The sequence below is a fragment of the Vanessa tameamea genome, chromosome 8 (genome assembly GCF_037043105.1).
Source record: "Vanessa tameamea isolate UH-Manoa-2023 chromosome 8, ilVanTame1 primary haplotype, whole genome shotgun sequence".
NCBI lineage: Eukaryota > Metazoa > Arthropoda > Insecta > Lepidoptera > Nymphalidae > Vanessa > Vanessa tameamea.
The window spans coordinates 2,815,420-2,831,078 of record NC_087316.1 but is presented as its reverse complement, the minus strand read 5'-3'; positions in this window follow the sequence as shown (position 1 = coordinate 2,831,078).

Below are 15,659 nucleotides of genomic sequence, written 5' to 3'. Positions count from 1 at the left end.
CTTAACTTATATTTATTATTAATCTCGTGCTCAGCGGTGAAATCACTCACGAGGAAACTTGCATGTATCAAATTTGAACTAAAATCTGCCACTTGAGTCCACATCTACAAACCCGCAATTTAGCAGCGTGTTAGAATAAGCTTCAAACCTTCCCCTCAAAGGGGAGAAGGCCTTGGCCCAGCAGTGGGAAATTTAAAGGCTGTTACTTTACTTTTTCGGAAAAGATGGCTACTTCATGATCAGTGGTTATTCTGCGATCCTGATATATGATTTCCAAAAATTAAAAGAAAGTTTATCAAACAAACCATGACATTACAGAAATAAAATACATTTAAGGGAAGGTTTGTATTGTAATTCACAAACAAAACTGTCTGCTAATACCCGAAAAATTATATCATACAAATTCTAATTATTCGGAATTGTATTTGATGTAAAGACCTTTTAAGCAATAGAGGCGGTGTAGCGCTGTATGAGCCACTAAGATAGACCAACATAAACAGAAGAAAATTCAGATTTCTAAAGTAGTTACTTGCAACATAAAAGTCACTATATGTGATTTTTTTAGAAAATAGGTAAGCAGACTGGCATGTATGACTCTGCTCGTAAACATTGGCATTGTAATAATTTCTAAGAATGCGCGACCAATCTTGGGAACTAAGTTTTTATGTCCATGGTTACACTGGCTCACTCACCCTTCAAACCGAAACACAACTGTATAATGTTTTGCGGTAGAATAAATGTGGGTTCTAACATGCTGGAAAACGTCGTCAGTCCAATAATAAACAGCTCTTGATGTATCCTGTAAATACTCGTTGTTTATAACGTAGAAGTAAGATCGTTCAGTTTTAATTATTTTCATTAATATAAGCAAAAAATATTTTTATCAAATGTAGTGAATTGTCTAAATCCATTTTATCTAAACTTCAAATCGAGGTGCGTCCTTGTACGGCACCCGAGCGAACGTCAGGCTCCTCCTAAAGCAGTCGAGGTCAATAAGGCCACTAGTGTTTTTACTGAATTGATTTATATTGCCAAGACAGCCAAAGCTTCTTGGAAATTTTTGGTTATCTTACCTTTATATAGCTAATAAAAGTGCTTATAGATCTTTCTACGTTAAATTCATTAATTTTTATAGAAATCATTTTCATAAATATAATATTTTCTTTATTTTTTGCTGTTTTAGTCTTTGTTTAAGTCATCTCAAGCATACTAAAGCATCTTATAAACTCGTCGCTTCATAATTTGTTTTTATAGTATAGCAACATTAGCGCTACAAGAAATATTAAACATTCCTTATATTGCCAATACGCCACCAACCTTGGGAGCTAAGATGTTATGTCCATATTTCAAACTAAAATTCCTTCATTCAATATAGAAGTATTACATAACATAATAAACATAATCAGCCTGTAAATTTCCCACTGCTGCCCAGCATCCTCTCCCGTTGAGGAGAAGGTATGGAGCATATTCCACCACGCTGCTCCAATGCGGGTTGGTGGAATACACATGTGGCAGAATTTCGTTGAAATTAGACACATGTAGGTTTCCTCACGATGTTTTCCTTCACCGCCGAGCACGAGATGAATTATAAACACACTTACTTATTGATAGTCAAATTAAAACACTATTACCGTTTCGGAAAAGAAAATAAAATGACTGGAGAAGAACCGGCAAAGAAAATCAGCGGGTCTATTTTTGGCAATTTTATCATTTACATATTTTCAATGTGAAAAAGAGTTACTGACTCTATGCATTTACACTGGCTCAATCACAATTTAAACTGGAATACAAATATACTAAGTATTGCTGTATATAAGTGACGAGTGGGTACCACCGTACCACCAATTAAAGCTAATGCACGCCGATAATAATTTAACGTGAACAACATGTACAGCCTGTTAATTTTCCACTGTTGGGCTAAGGCTTTTTCTAACTTTAGAGCAGAAGGTTAGGAGCATATATCCGCTGCTCCAGTGCAGGTTGGTGGATTCACATGTGGCAGAATTTCGTTGAAATTAAACTCAAGCAGGTTTCCTTACTAAATTAGTTTCCTTAGCTAAATTAAGCATATGAAAATTGAGTGGTGCTTGCCTGGGTTTGAACCCGCAATCATCGGTTAAGATCCACTGGCCCAACTCGGCTCAAATTTAAAGTGAACGGGCGTGATTAATTTAACGGTGGTGGTGTATTGTACAAATTATATTAGTATATAATATCATACGGATAAATCTATTGAAACGAGGAGAACCTATTTTATGTTACCCAAACTATGTGACGTAAACTCGCTTGGTCAATCTATAAACACAATTTGTATATTTATAATATTTTATATAATGTCATACGTACATTGATTACCATAATAGAAAATTATAATAATCGGTCGTGTAATGTCTGGAAGCCTCACACACGTCAAAGACTAATCTTCCTTCCGTTCAAATCAACATTAAAATTTAACGAAAAACAACAATATTTTGGAGTAATATATTTCGTTTACATTTTTGATACCTAGCAACACATCACAAGGGAATATTTGTGGCAAGTATCGTTTGATGTTTTGCTGATTAACCGCAATAGAAAATAATGGCCTGAAGTTTTATATTCTAAAGTAATTTTGGCTTCCTTTGTTAAATCCATTTCAAGCGCCTTTGTGGAGTAAACACCTATTGCTTTTGTGGTGAAACGCCAAAAAACCCAAATCTTTAATAGTAAGGTCAAAATAAAGTTAATATTATTGTAAATGCGAGTATTTATATTTCTAAAAGCTTTTATTTAACTTGCAATGGTTGTTTAGATCTATTCTTGCAAACTGAATTAGAACAATTTCCTCTTATCCTGGAAATAGTTTTTGTATCAGGTTCGATGGCAGTGTATTTTTGTGGTAGATATGACCTAATTCTTTACCCATGATTGGCTCCAGACGAAAGAACTCCTGAACGGTATTATTTGTTTCTTCATAATTACTAGTACTAGTACTCATAGTAAGTAAGAGTACTTTAGAAATAAATGCCCCTTTGATTTAGTGGCTAACTCATAAGATATGGGCTTAAATTACGAAGAGAAGCAGAGGGAGCAAATAAAATGATTGAGTTTTTCTGTAAAGAAATTCTTCTAAGCGGCATATGGCTAAAGCCGTTGACCCTGAAATCTTGCGTATTTTTTCTTTTGATTTTACAAAACCACTTGTACTATAATATCTCCCACACAATCGCCTAGACTCCTTTGAAAACAAAAAACAATAAACAAAAGTTGAGTATGTTTTGGAATACAGACTCAGGGCAATTTTTATGCTTAATATTATTATTTAACAAAAAATTCACATGAAGCAGATAGTAAATATACCGCGTTTATTCTTTTTCCTCAATTTCCAGGTTTACAGAACGTAATGCAGCATGTAATTTTGGAGTCTGAACATCTCTTGCGAAGATTTCATTATCGTTACGTGTTCTTCGCTGAATACAAAGTGAGATGCGGTTGCTCTTCGCTGCTAATTAAATGTATTGACCTTGCTTAGTCTTTATTTTACTTTAGTTATTTGTATGATACTAATGAGAAGAACAGAAATATTTACACAGAACTATAATAATCGAATAGGAATTATTGAACGTATATAACACTATATTATGCTCATAGACATTGGATATGAAATATTAACCAATAATCATTTTTATCCTTTACTTTTTACGAGAAATAATGGCTTAGTTTCGAAGCGATTTTAAGCAATATAGCATTAATCCTTATCCATTTATGTACCTTTAATACATTGTGCATTTAATATAGATCAATATGGCCCTTTACAGCATGCAATTTAAATGAATATTTTCGAAGATATTACAGATTTAAAAAGCAGGGCCATGTTTAAAAAATACATATTGTCATTGATCATAAAAATTGTGTTGATTTATAAAAAAATGTAGCTGGCAATTTTACTGCTCTACCGTGAGACAATTGACGGATCGCATTTTGATGTCAAGGGCTTATAAAGGTGACGAAGTCTTCAGAACTTGAAGGAACTTTTCTCTATAAATACAGAGTACTGTATTTATAAAGAAAATACTACTACCTTCGTCAAATATATGTATAAAGAGTTGTAGAACCGAGGTGGCAAATGGTTAGAGTACTTGGATCTTAGCTAATCTTTACGGCTTCAAACCGAGACATTTATACTGAAATTTTAAGTGCTCCAATTTGTTTTTATAAAAAAATCATCAGATGCTCGAAGGGGAAGGAACGAATTCTGATAATGTGTCAAACGTAAATCTACCACATGTGTAAATTGTGTACGAGTTCGTATTGGTATCGTATTGTAATGTGTTCCAAAAACTTTATCACAAGGAATGAAGGCTTTAGTCCACTTATAGATTACTTTACTTTTAAATGCTTGCAATAAAATTCTGAAAATGTATTGAGTAAGTAACATTAAGACACAGGATGAGGTTTTTTGATTCTATGAAGAAATGTAAGCAAAATCTGATGGTAAATCAACATCATAGGTACGTCATCTATGCCCAAAATGATAATGACGATGACCACTTGATAGAATTCCGCCTATAGTGACTAATCTCTGAGAATATTGATTTAGTGGAGGGCTTTTTGCAAGCCTTTCTGGATAGTTTCCCACTCATCAGATATTCTACCGCCAAAAAGCAATGTTTAGTGTTGCTGTGTTATAATTTGAAGGGTGAGTTAGTAAGTGTAATTACAGGCACACAAAACATCATAGATGCCAAGGTTGGTGGCGCATTGGTGTGATGTGGCGCCAATGTCTATAGGCGGCGATGAACACTTTCCGAGTTCATAATCAGGTGGTCCATTTGTCATTCCGCCTACCTATTACAAAAAAAAAATACAGTTATTTGCACAAGAGATATTATAGAGCATATAGACAATCTGATATTGTATACTCTGTGCTTCCTCATTTTTATAGTACTGTAGAACAGCTATCCGATAGGAGCAATAATAGATCAGACGCAGGGCACTTGACTTTAAGTCCGAAGAGCGGAAGTGTATCACCACCGACTTTCTCATTTTGGGATACTAATACCAAATACCTTATATCGGCCTGACACAGGATTTAAACCCACAACCTTGGCTGTCCAGTCTCATAAACTAGCCATCATACCCACGAGGCAATTGACACTGAGGACTTTTATCCACTGAACACATGTCATCGAATTTGTATTTATCATTCGCTTCGAACCTCTTTCGTTTAGTCCTCAGTAGTCGAAACTCTAAATGGCTTATCTACATTCAACTCACGTAACATCCTCACATGTTCTGGAAATATCTACAAAGATCAAAAACAAGTATTAAGGAATCCCGAATAAGACAAAGTAATAAATTCAAGATCAACCCAACCCATTAAAATAATGTGAGTCTTTATGTTTTTCTTTTATAAGCTAACAAATGAGCGAGATGACTGTAACGTTGAGGTATATAAAGGATGATATGTCGATTTTTATTGCAGCATCAGTGCGGTTCTTTAAGAACTCACTTCGAATCTCTCTCGTGAAATTATACATTTCACGACAATTCTCGCGTGTATCTTATACATTATCACACTCGTATTTGAGCTAAAACTCAAAAGTTTCTTCTTACAGAATACTGTACTATACTTCTACTGTAACCAAAATCAAAAGATTATTAATTCGAGTAGTTATATACGCACTTTTGAATTTTCACAGTCAATTATCTAAGAATTGTATTCAATGTTAATCTACTACCGGTTCGATATGTCTATCCTGCCAAGAAGAATCGGCAAGAAAGAAGTTAATTTTTTACAACATTTAAAATACAAAAGCTATATCAGTCAAATATAATTAAATGTTTCGTATAATGTATCGATATATACTGCTTGAAAGTCGACGAGTAACTAACTCCACGTTTTTTATCATCTACATAATCTTGTTTTCAGTAATATTGTATAATTATATGTTATTTATTAACGCTTTTTTTTTTAAATCGATTTAAAATTATGAATTGGCAATGTTAAAAATATCTGCGGAATTTTAGTAAATAAACGAATAACTAAAGATAAAGATTCATTTCTTAATGTTTAATATTAAGGATTGATGAATTGTACAGTTTCGTAATAGTGACTGTTGACTGAGATGTTATTCTATAAATTCTAATTGCATTCTATATTTAAAAACTATATTACAAATTAAGAATTAAGAACTGAGCATAAGCTAGCAAAGCGATCCGGTGACGCTGTCCGAGGAGACGGAGAATCCCACATATCTCGAATCGTGGGGGTAACGTGTAGATGTGTATCTCCAGCACAAAAAGGGCTTAACAACTTATATCTCTATTTGTACGACTTACCGCACAATTTACTTTTTTTTTTTGGCTGGTGGCATTTTATAATAAGAAATATAATATATAGTGCAGATTCGTGCTAGCACATCTGGGTAGATCCTGGGTGGATCTCATATATTCAACCGTCAAACAGCAATGCTTGGTATTTTTTGTGTTCCGGTTTTAAAGGTACTTGAGCCAGTATTATAGGCACAAAGTACTTAATAACTTAGTTAGTGTATATAGGCAGTAGGGGCCCTTTTGCCTGAACGCCTACCTAAATCATAAAAAAATATATAACAACCCTCCCGTTGGATCTAAACTTGTAAAGTTGGATAAGAACTGGCTACACCATAAATACCGAATACACAAAATACTATATCCGAAATATTTAGCAAAATACACAGAATTAAAGGATGAAATTACCAGTAATTGGCATCTAGAAAAAGTAACTATAGTGTACCGAAATTTCTTTCTACTATAGGCATCGCCCCGCAACACTTTCATCAGTCACTTAAAACTCTCGACTTACCTTTATATAAATGTTTCCTATTAAAGAAAAGCTGCAATATTTAATACATTTAAAATAGTACGAAAATGTATGCAGTCAGATAAACATAATTACATTGCCTAACCATTATAATAATTAAAATTTTAAATTAGAACCCAGATGAAATTTACTTGCCTTCGGTCGTGATCTTTACTTACCGATGTGCACCGAGATTTGAAAAATCTAAACAAATATAATAACAATACATCAAATATACAAATTTTAGAACACAAAACATTCGACTTCTCTTGTGTTCGATCGATGTTCATCCCAGTAAATATTACAAATTTATATACTAGTAAAAGTTTTTGTTTACAATTTCACTTCCGTCGTTATAATTGTTCGAAATTAACGTTCCGTCTGATGTCTATTTTCAATATACGTTAAATTTATCATATTGTTTAATATTACTTAACGAACTTAACTTTGATTCTCATTTATATTGCGGTTAAATGCTTGAAGCTTCAAGCGTGTTATCTACGGTAATAAATTGAACGGTACAAGAAGTTTCGCGATAGTATAACAATATAACTAAATAGTTATTATTTATTATATTTTAAGCAAGCAGACGAACATTATGGGTACCTGGCCATAAGTATGGTAATATATTTTGTTCATAGATATTGCTACCGTAAGATGTATACAACAGTATATTACCTGCCTGCCTTACGGTCTGCACTCGTAATTACTCATTATTCAAACTTTAACAGTAACATTAAGAATTAGTAAGGTAATATATTTTATGTAATATATAATTATATATTAATGTATGTTCCTTTGTATATTAATTTATAGGAAAGCTAATAGTAGATACACACAATTTACAATCGAAATGATACTTTAAAATGTTCGTTAAAGTGTTCTACTAATGACAGGTTATCATATCATATTTATTATATGCACTAGTTGACAACCGCGGTTTCGCTCGTGTTTAAGGAGTTGGCCGTCAGGTTTTAGCTATAAAAAATCCTATGTGCTTCCTTGGGGTTCAAAACACATACAATATTTAGAAAAATTGAAATACGCACACGCATGGTTTGAACTGTTAGTATCTGATAGATACTAACAGTGATCTTTTAGGCGATATTCTGCTTTTATAATTTATTTCTTCATACAAAAGTAAGTCTATATATACAATATAGGAAGTACTATATTCATAGGGAGACAAAACCCCGTAGACTTTGTTTTGTATATTGTAAATTAAATTATAAAGGATCAGGAAAGAGCACAAACTTGTTCTAATTGAGATGAGAAGTTGAAATTATGAGTTACCAATCAATTAAATTTCAAACAAATTTAGTATTTACACCCATGTATTAGAGTACATTATTGAATGGATAACAGCAACACATTAATATCGCTATACGTGTTAATTCCTCAAGGGTTGTTAACAAAGAGAAATCGAAGTTTTGTTAGCCAAGTTTCGATTCTCATCAAAAGTTTTTAATTGGAACATACACTGGATAAGACGTGACAGTTTTTCAATAGTTGATTAATTTTTCCTTCGTATTTAGTACGAGCATTTCAATTCGATATTTATAGTCGAAATTAAGTCAAATTATAAATACCATTTTCCAAGGGTTCGTCGACCGAATGCGTTTGGTTCCAGTTGTATAGAATACAGACTACCCTTTTTTTTGCACTGAGAAAATCTTCAAAATATACCCTGGAAAGGAATCCGGACTAATTGGGACACCTATCCAATAAAGAGAGGTACTCTCTACTCTCTCCTCAGGTAAGGCGGATAAATTCGTGTTGATCAATACGAGTCGTCAAAGAAAAATGTCTGTATAACTTTTCCATTCCATACCATCAGAGCCATTTTGTGTGCGGTTTGTACTCCATAAACGTTAGGGCAAACGTGTTCTAGAGTGGAGACCGCGTCTCGACAAACGTAGTGTAGGACGTCCTCAGGCATGGTGGAGTGACGATTTGTGCAAGACGACTGGCAGGAACTGGATGCGAGTTGCCGAAGAAAGACCACAGTGGCGTGCATTTGGAGAGACCTATGTCCAGCAGTGGACGAATATGGGCTGATGATGATGTACTCCATAAGTAAGTAATTTTAGACAACTAGACGAGTGCCAGAATTATTTTATTAAAATGTATCAGTAAGTGTGATCGCTTTCCAATACCACTCTGACGCTCATAGATCGGATTTGCATCAGACGCACGTCTCCGCCGACCGTCGCTCCAGTCTTCTTTGGCGATGCAGGTCAGTGGCGCCATCTATGTTCTGTTCCCGTTTCAATCTTCTTAATCAACAAAATGGGCTTGTCAAACTATGGAACGAAAAAACTTAACTATGTTGAACAAATTTAGAATTAAATATATTATTTAGTATTATATATATATTGTTTAGAATTATGTATAAGATAGGACCGTGTGAATGATGACGTATACAGATATCACACGCACACGGGGAGTGGTGTGCGAAATATCACCTAACAGGATCATCTATCTTTATTTTTTTGATTATCTATGTAATAAATAGGAAATCAAATACTTTGTTTCAGTATTACTTCTCACTTTTCAATAAACAATTTAAAATAAAAGCAAAGTTTGCCCAAAACAGTTAAACACTTGGATACTCAAGTTGCTCCAAACAATTGAGTATTCAAGTGTAAAATTTCGTTGTACGATACATCCTGTTCTCAACAAAAATATATTCAAAGAAAGCTTTTGTTCGAAAGTAAGTGTCAAAACAAATTCTGGAACATGAATATGGTATGACTCGTAACGTGATGGATTATTTTTCCCGATTCATAACGAAGCTTTATGAATTGAGAATCTTATTATTATGCTTTGAAAGAGTGAAATGACTTTGTCCAAAACCTATTGTCGGCCATTTTAGGCACCTGATTAGAGCAAAAGTTGAAATCGATAACGTCAGCTCTTGTTAAATTTGTGTTTATAATTCATCTCGTAAAAAACCGGTGTCTAAATTTCAACGAAATTCTGTCACATATGTATCTACCAACCCGCATTGGAGCAGCGTGGTGGACTATGTTCCAAACCTTCTGCTTAAAGGGAGAGGAGGCCTTAGCCTAGCAGTGAAAATTAACAGACTGTTATTGTTTACTGTAGCTTTTGTATATATACTGGTCTTGTAGGTACTTCTATTATATTTGATCCATAATTGAAAAGGAAATTACGAATATTACTCGACCTGAAAAATCATTTTTATGAATCTAGAGAATCTACACGGTTTTTTATTAATAATAGTAAAATATGATGAAAAAGTTATTTAGGAACCAAAACGAGCAATTGGCCCACCAGTTCTTAAAGATACCTATCAATGCATCACGATCAATATTTGTAACATATTTCTCGATTTTGTGAGCAAATTTGCTTTTTGAGGTCTTCAGATATACGATTCACAACTATTTCTACTTTCATAAATAACTATTTGAACGTGCGTATGTTTAAATATTCTTATATGTCGTAGCTAAGTAGATATAACTTATTAGTCTTATAGTTGCAAATTATTTTCTGCTCAAGAGAAGAGAAGGCATTAGCCCAGTAGTGGGACATTTACCGGCTGTTAATACTTTTCCTTAATCGTGAGCCGAGGTGGTCCAGTGGTTAGAACGCGTACATCTTGACCGATGATTTCGGGTTCAAGCCCAGGCAGGCATCAGTGGTGCCTGCCTTATCATGTCCTTAATTTGTGTTTGTAATTCATCTCGTGCTCGGTGGTGAAGGAAAACATCGTAAGGAAACCTGGATATATCTAATTTCAACGAAATTCTGCCACATGTGTATTCCACCAACCCGCATTGGAGTAGCGTGGTGTAATATGCTTCAAACCTTCTTCTCAAAGGGAGAGGAGGTCTTAGCCCAGCAGTGGGAAATTTACAGGCTGCTAATGTAATGTAAAATACTTTTCCATGTACCTACGATATATCATAGGTACAGGGAAAAGTATCTTGTACTATGGTACAAGATACTGAACCTCTTCGCTAAATTCATCCATTATTTAAGAGCACTTTCCTTTAAACATAACACGGTAACAATTGAATTGCAAAATTTTCTCGGTGTTTAATTGAATTCGTTCGTGTTGTATAAAAGCTGCGGCTCTGCTGTCGCTTTACAAACAAAAGTTAGATTAGCTCTCTACGGCACGTTCAACTTCTAGGGTTTTTTATGCGTTTTTTATACGGTAACAATCTGGTTCGAAGTTAAACAATAATTTATACAATACGGTAGCACTTTTTTGCTTTAATCACATCTAATTAAATTAAAACAGACAGATCTGTATGTATGTGTGTATATTAATAGTAACAAATTAACAAAAGATCCTAGTTGTGAATAACCATACATGAGAAAGGCGGTTTACTAATGTGACCTTAAATACATTTTCCAAAACTAAGATTTTGGCGCTTAAGTCTATCTTTATTCCAATGACGATATATAAAAAATATTTTTGGAACGTACGCGATTAATGGACTTCGACACCGTTTGACCGATTACCAAAAAAATCTCTCGTTATATTTTTTCATGGAAAAGGTTTATATACTATACATTTTTCTGTAACTTACCACTAGATGGTGTTGCATCAATATCATATCAACTTATATGCCGTAAAACTTATAGCTACCACAATTACAAACTGAGTACATAATCTGTCGGGTTTCACTAGTGTTTTATTTACCACCGTAATGAATATCACCGATTTCTTGTATTTTGTTAATGTTAAAGATATATTGAAATGTTTTACTAATTGAACTATGATTTTTCTATTGTTTTATTATCAATTATATTATTAAATATAATAAAATTGGAATGCCTATTTGTAATATTAAAATAACCGGTTTTTACTAAATACATATTTATGTATACACGGTACATATACCAATTACCGAAAAGTATTTTTTTTTTATAATTTTTGTATGTCTGTTTGTTTCGGCTAGTCTCTGTAACGGCTGGACCGATTTTGACGGGACTTTCACTGGCAAATAGCTGATGTAATACGGATTAACTTAGGCTACAAGAATAACTTTTTTTGTTAAGTTAAAACGCGCACGCAGTCGCGGGCACAGCTAGTATCAAGAAATGCTGATTCTGGAAGCTTCACGATGTCGCATCACGTCAAAATCACCTTACCGACGTTACCCAGTCAGTATTTCTTGATAAACAAAAAAAAGTGAAACTGGAATGTCATCTAATGATACTAACATTTTTAACAAAAATGGATGTTTATATTTAAAAGTCTTCCTATTTTGTATCGAAATGAAGCTTTGCGAAAGTACAAATTACATGTTTTTTTTTTTTTCGAAAGAATATGTTTCTTTGGTAACAATACAATAATTCGTAGTTGATTTGATGACGGATCTCATCATGAAATTTTTGTATGGTTCTACGAGTGGATAGATGAAATTTTATTTCGAAATCAAAATTATTATTTACCTGAAATAGAAAATGAAAAGTATTTCGATTTCAGTTGAATTAACTTAACAAGCTATTCTTGCTCAACCGTTCATAAATATAAGATTTCAAAATGAGGAGATCAAATAGAAAACATAATCTTCTTTTCAATGATGACATAGAAGTGAAATGAATAGCAATTGGGCCCGATTGACTGAGTATGACACGAATGTACAAATAACAGTAATTCCCCGCTACGGTAATAAATAAAATTATAAATGCGAAATTGAAAGGAGTCATTCGTGCTGTTCAATCCACCGACGTAAATAGAGCTTAAATAATGTATATTATTCGTGATATTTTTGTTTCAATATTATAAACGTAAATCATAAGGACACCGAGGGATCAATCAAGGTCATAGGGTTAATTAACTTTAGCGACTTAAATAAATCAATCTATTTTTGTAATAAGTAACTGGTATATGTTTGTTTTTACGTTAAGCTTAGGATCCTTCGATCTGATTTAAATATATCTTTTTGATTTAGAAATCTCAGTTATTGACGAACTCGATAGGCTAAAATATATCATTACGCGTCGACTCACAATACTAGGGGAAACATGTTCAAGGTCAGGGGAGGTTCATCGACCTTTAACTAGTTGAAACATCAATCGATTATGATATTTGTCATATTGGTAGAGACCGATAAGTACCTATGTAATTCGATCAGTAACAATATACTGTGAATACTTCCAGTGGAAGTTTGAAAGTGGCACCGGTAACCGAGAAGCTATGTGGAAACCGGATGTCATAGTATGGGCATGTTATGCGGAGGAATGTAAGAGGACCCTGTTGTGAGGAAGGTCTTGAGCATGGACGTAGATGGATATAGAGGTAGGGTACGACCAAAGAAATGATGATGAATTGTGTGAAAGACGATGTGACTGGACAGAATGTTACTTGTGAGATGACGTCAGACAGAGAAGTATGGAAGGCAAAGACATGCTGCGCCGACCCCAAATAAAATTGGGATAAAGGCAGGAGGATGATGAATAAATGATACTTCCATTTCAGTCCAGAAATTTGAGCTTGTTAACTGAATTTTGAATATAAAGTAGTTTTAGGTCTACACATATTACGATCTGAATAACTTATTCAATCCCAAATCGTACATTTGTGATTATAATCTAATTAAAACTGAGACTATTTTAAAGACAATTTTTTACGCTATATATTTTATTGAACCTTTTGTACATAATTCTTAATACAACCATCAATTCTTTGCGAGCAATGAATTTTTAATGCAATTTTTAAATCAAAAATAGATGTCAATCGATTTAAAATACCTTGGTGTGTATATTGTTAATTATTACACAAAGGTAACCGAAGTCAGTAATAATCTCATATTTCTTTATTTCTGTGATACTTTTCGGTAGAATGATGAAAAAATAGATGGGGTAGTGGCATACAAAGCTTGCACAAAGCTCTACCAGCAAGTAAGTTTTAAAATTAAGCCTTTTGTGTGCATGCAAGATTTATTTTGTAAATTCTAATTTTTACCACTGAGGAACCTAATTTAAATATCCTGCATGAAAATTAACGATTATTGATTGAACAATTTTATTAATATATATTCTATACGTAGTACGTAAGTTTTGGGTGCAAAATACATTATTAAAAAATATTATTATCATTATTAAAACATCCGTTTAACCAAGTTTAATACTGACATCTGGATACGTCAAGTCAATATTTGCTTAGGCGCGTATCTGTCTGAGTAATATCAGGTATTTCTCCAAGGGATAAGCGTATCCACGATCGGTATTGAAAGAGGAAAAACAATAATTTTCTTTCGAAAGTATGTATTGAAGGAAATTGATATATACACGTTAAATTATTTCTGATTGAACTTATGTTTTCATGTTTGAATTTGTGTGTGAATTTAAGCATTTATTTATATAAAATAAGATGAATTTATAATTTAATATCTGTCATATTTAATTTTTATGTTTATATAAATCAATGTGAAAAATTGTTAGGTAAATAAATTGTTAAATTTTTCAGCTTGTTGTACTCGTAATTAATGTAGGTTCCCGTTTTCATAACATAAGATAATTTTGATGAAGACTTAAAATAAAAATCAAATATATTAAATATAAAATAAAAATAGAATATTTTAAAAAATTTTAATAAAAAACAAATAAAGTTCAATGCAGGGTAATGTTTCGAAGAAAAATTTATCTGTAGCAAAAAGAGTTTTAACACTTATTCATATAAGTAAGTCTACGAATATGTATTTTACAATATAATTGTGTACTCGTATGTACATAATTCTGTCCAATTGGCGAACATTCGCACTTGAGTTAGCTGAAATAAGTATTACATAAAAATACAACAATAATATCTTTATTGTGGGTTTACCCAATTAATACAAGGCATATTATGGTTAGGAGGTCAATTTGTGACGTTTAATTTTGATTTAGATATTTAATTCTGTAAGTTTTTTCAGTTGCGTGTGTATGGTCATAAAGTAACATTGGTGACGAGGTCTTTTCGGCTGATAGTAGCGGCCATTTTGAAAGCGAAATACCCAACTGCACAGGAGATATTATAGTGCTTATGTGTGTGAACAAACAGTGCAGTCTATACTCTCAATCTCATACTCCGATGAGACGGTGACGACCAGCCCAACCGATGATAGTTCAGGTACAGAACTAACGAATTAACGTTGTTTTCCAAAACACAAGACCATAAACAATTTGTAGCGTATTTAGGATAATGCATATATTGAAACTTTCATAAATGTCTATGGTATGATTTTGACGTATGACGTACTTCCCTTATTTTGTATTTTATGATAGGTGGCAAACAAGCAGTAGGCTCACCTGATAGAAAGTGACCACCACCGCCCATGGACATCTGCAACACCGGGGGGCTTGCGTCCTTCTCGTGTGGGCCGCGGCAAAGTTTGTATCGTTAGTGAGCCGCGCTTAAAAGTTAGCTAGTGTAACGAACTATTATACTTCTCCTATCCTACAATAATATCGCCCATCACTTGGCTGAGTTCTTAGAGTATGTTAAAACCAACGGAGCGCTCCCGAGAAGGAATTGTTTTCAAGAGTAGGAGCCCGGATTTCGAGGTAAAAATTCCCCTTTTTACTCATCTTAATACAGTACACTGACTTCTCGTACGTACACAATGTTATCATCAAACCATCAGATTCAATTAAAATAAATCTTGACAGAAAAGTCTATTTTTTTATTAGCACAGATCGATGCTCGAACCCATAGATTCAAGATCTGGGCCTCCATCTATCAATTACAAGATCAACCAGGACGTCACAATAATATAACAAATACAATCGATTTAGATAACTTTTTAAAAACACACGTACGCACCCAATGCAATCCAAGCAATGTTGACACATTGCAGTCGCAACGGAACCGGAT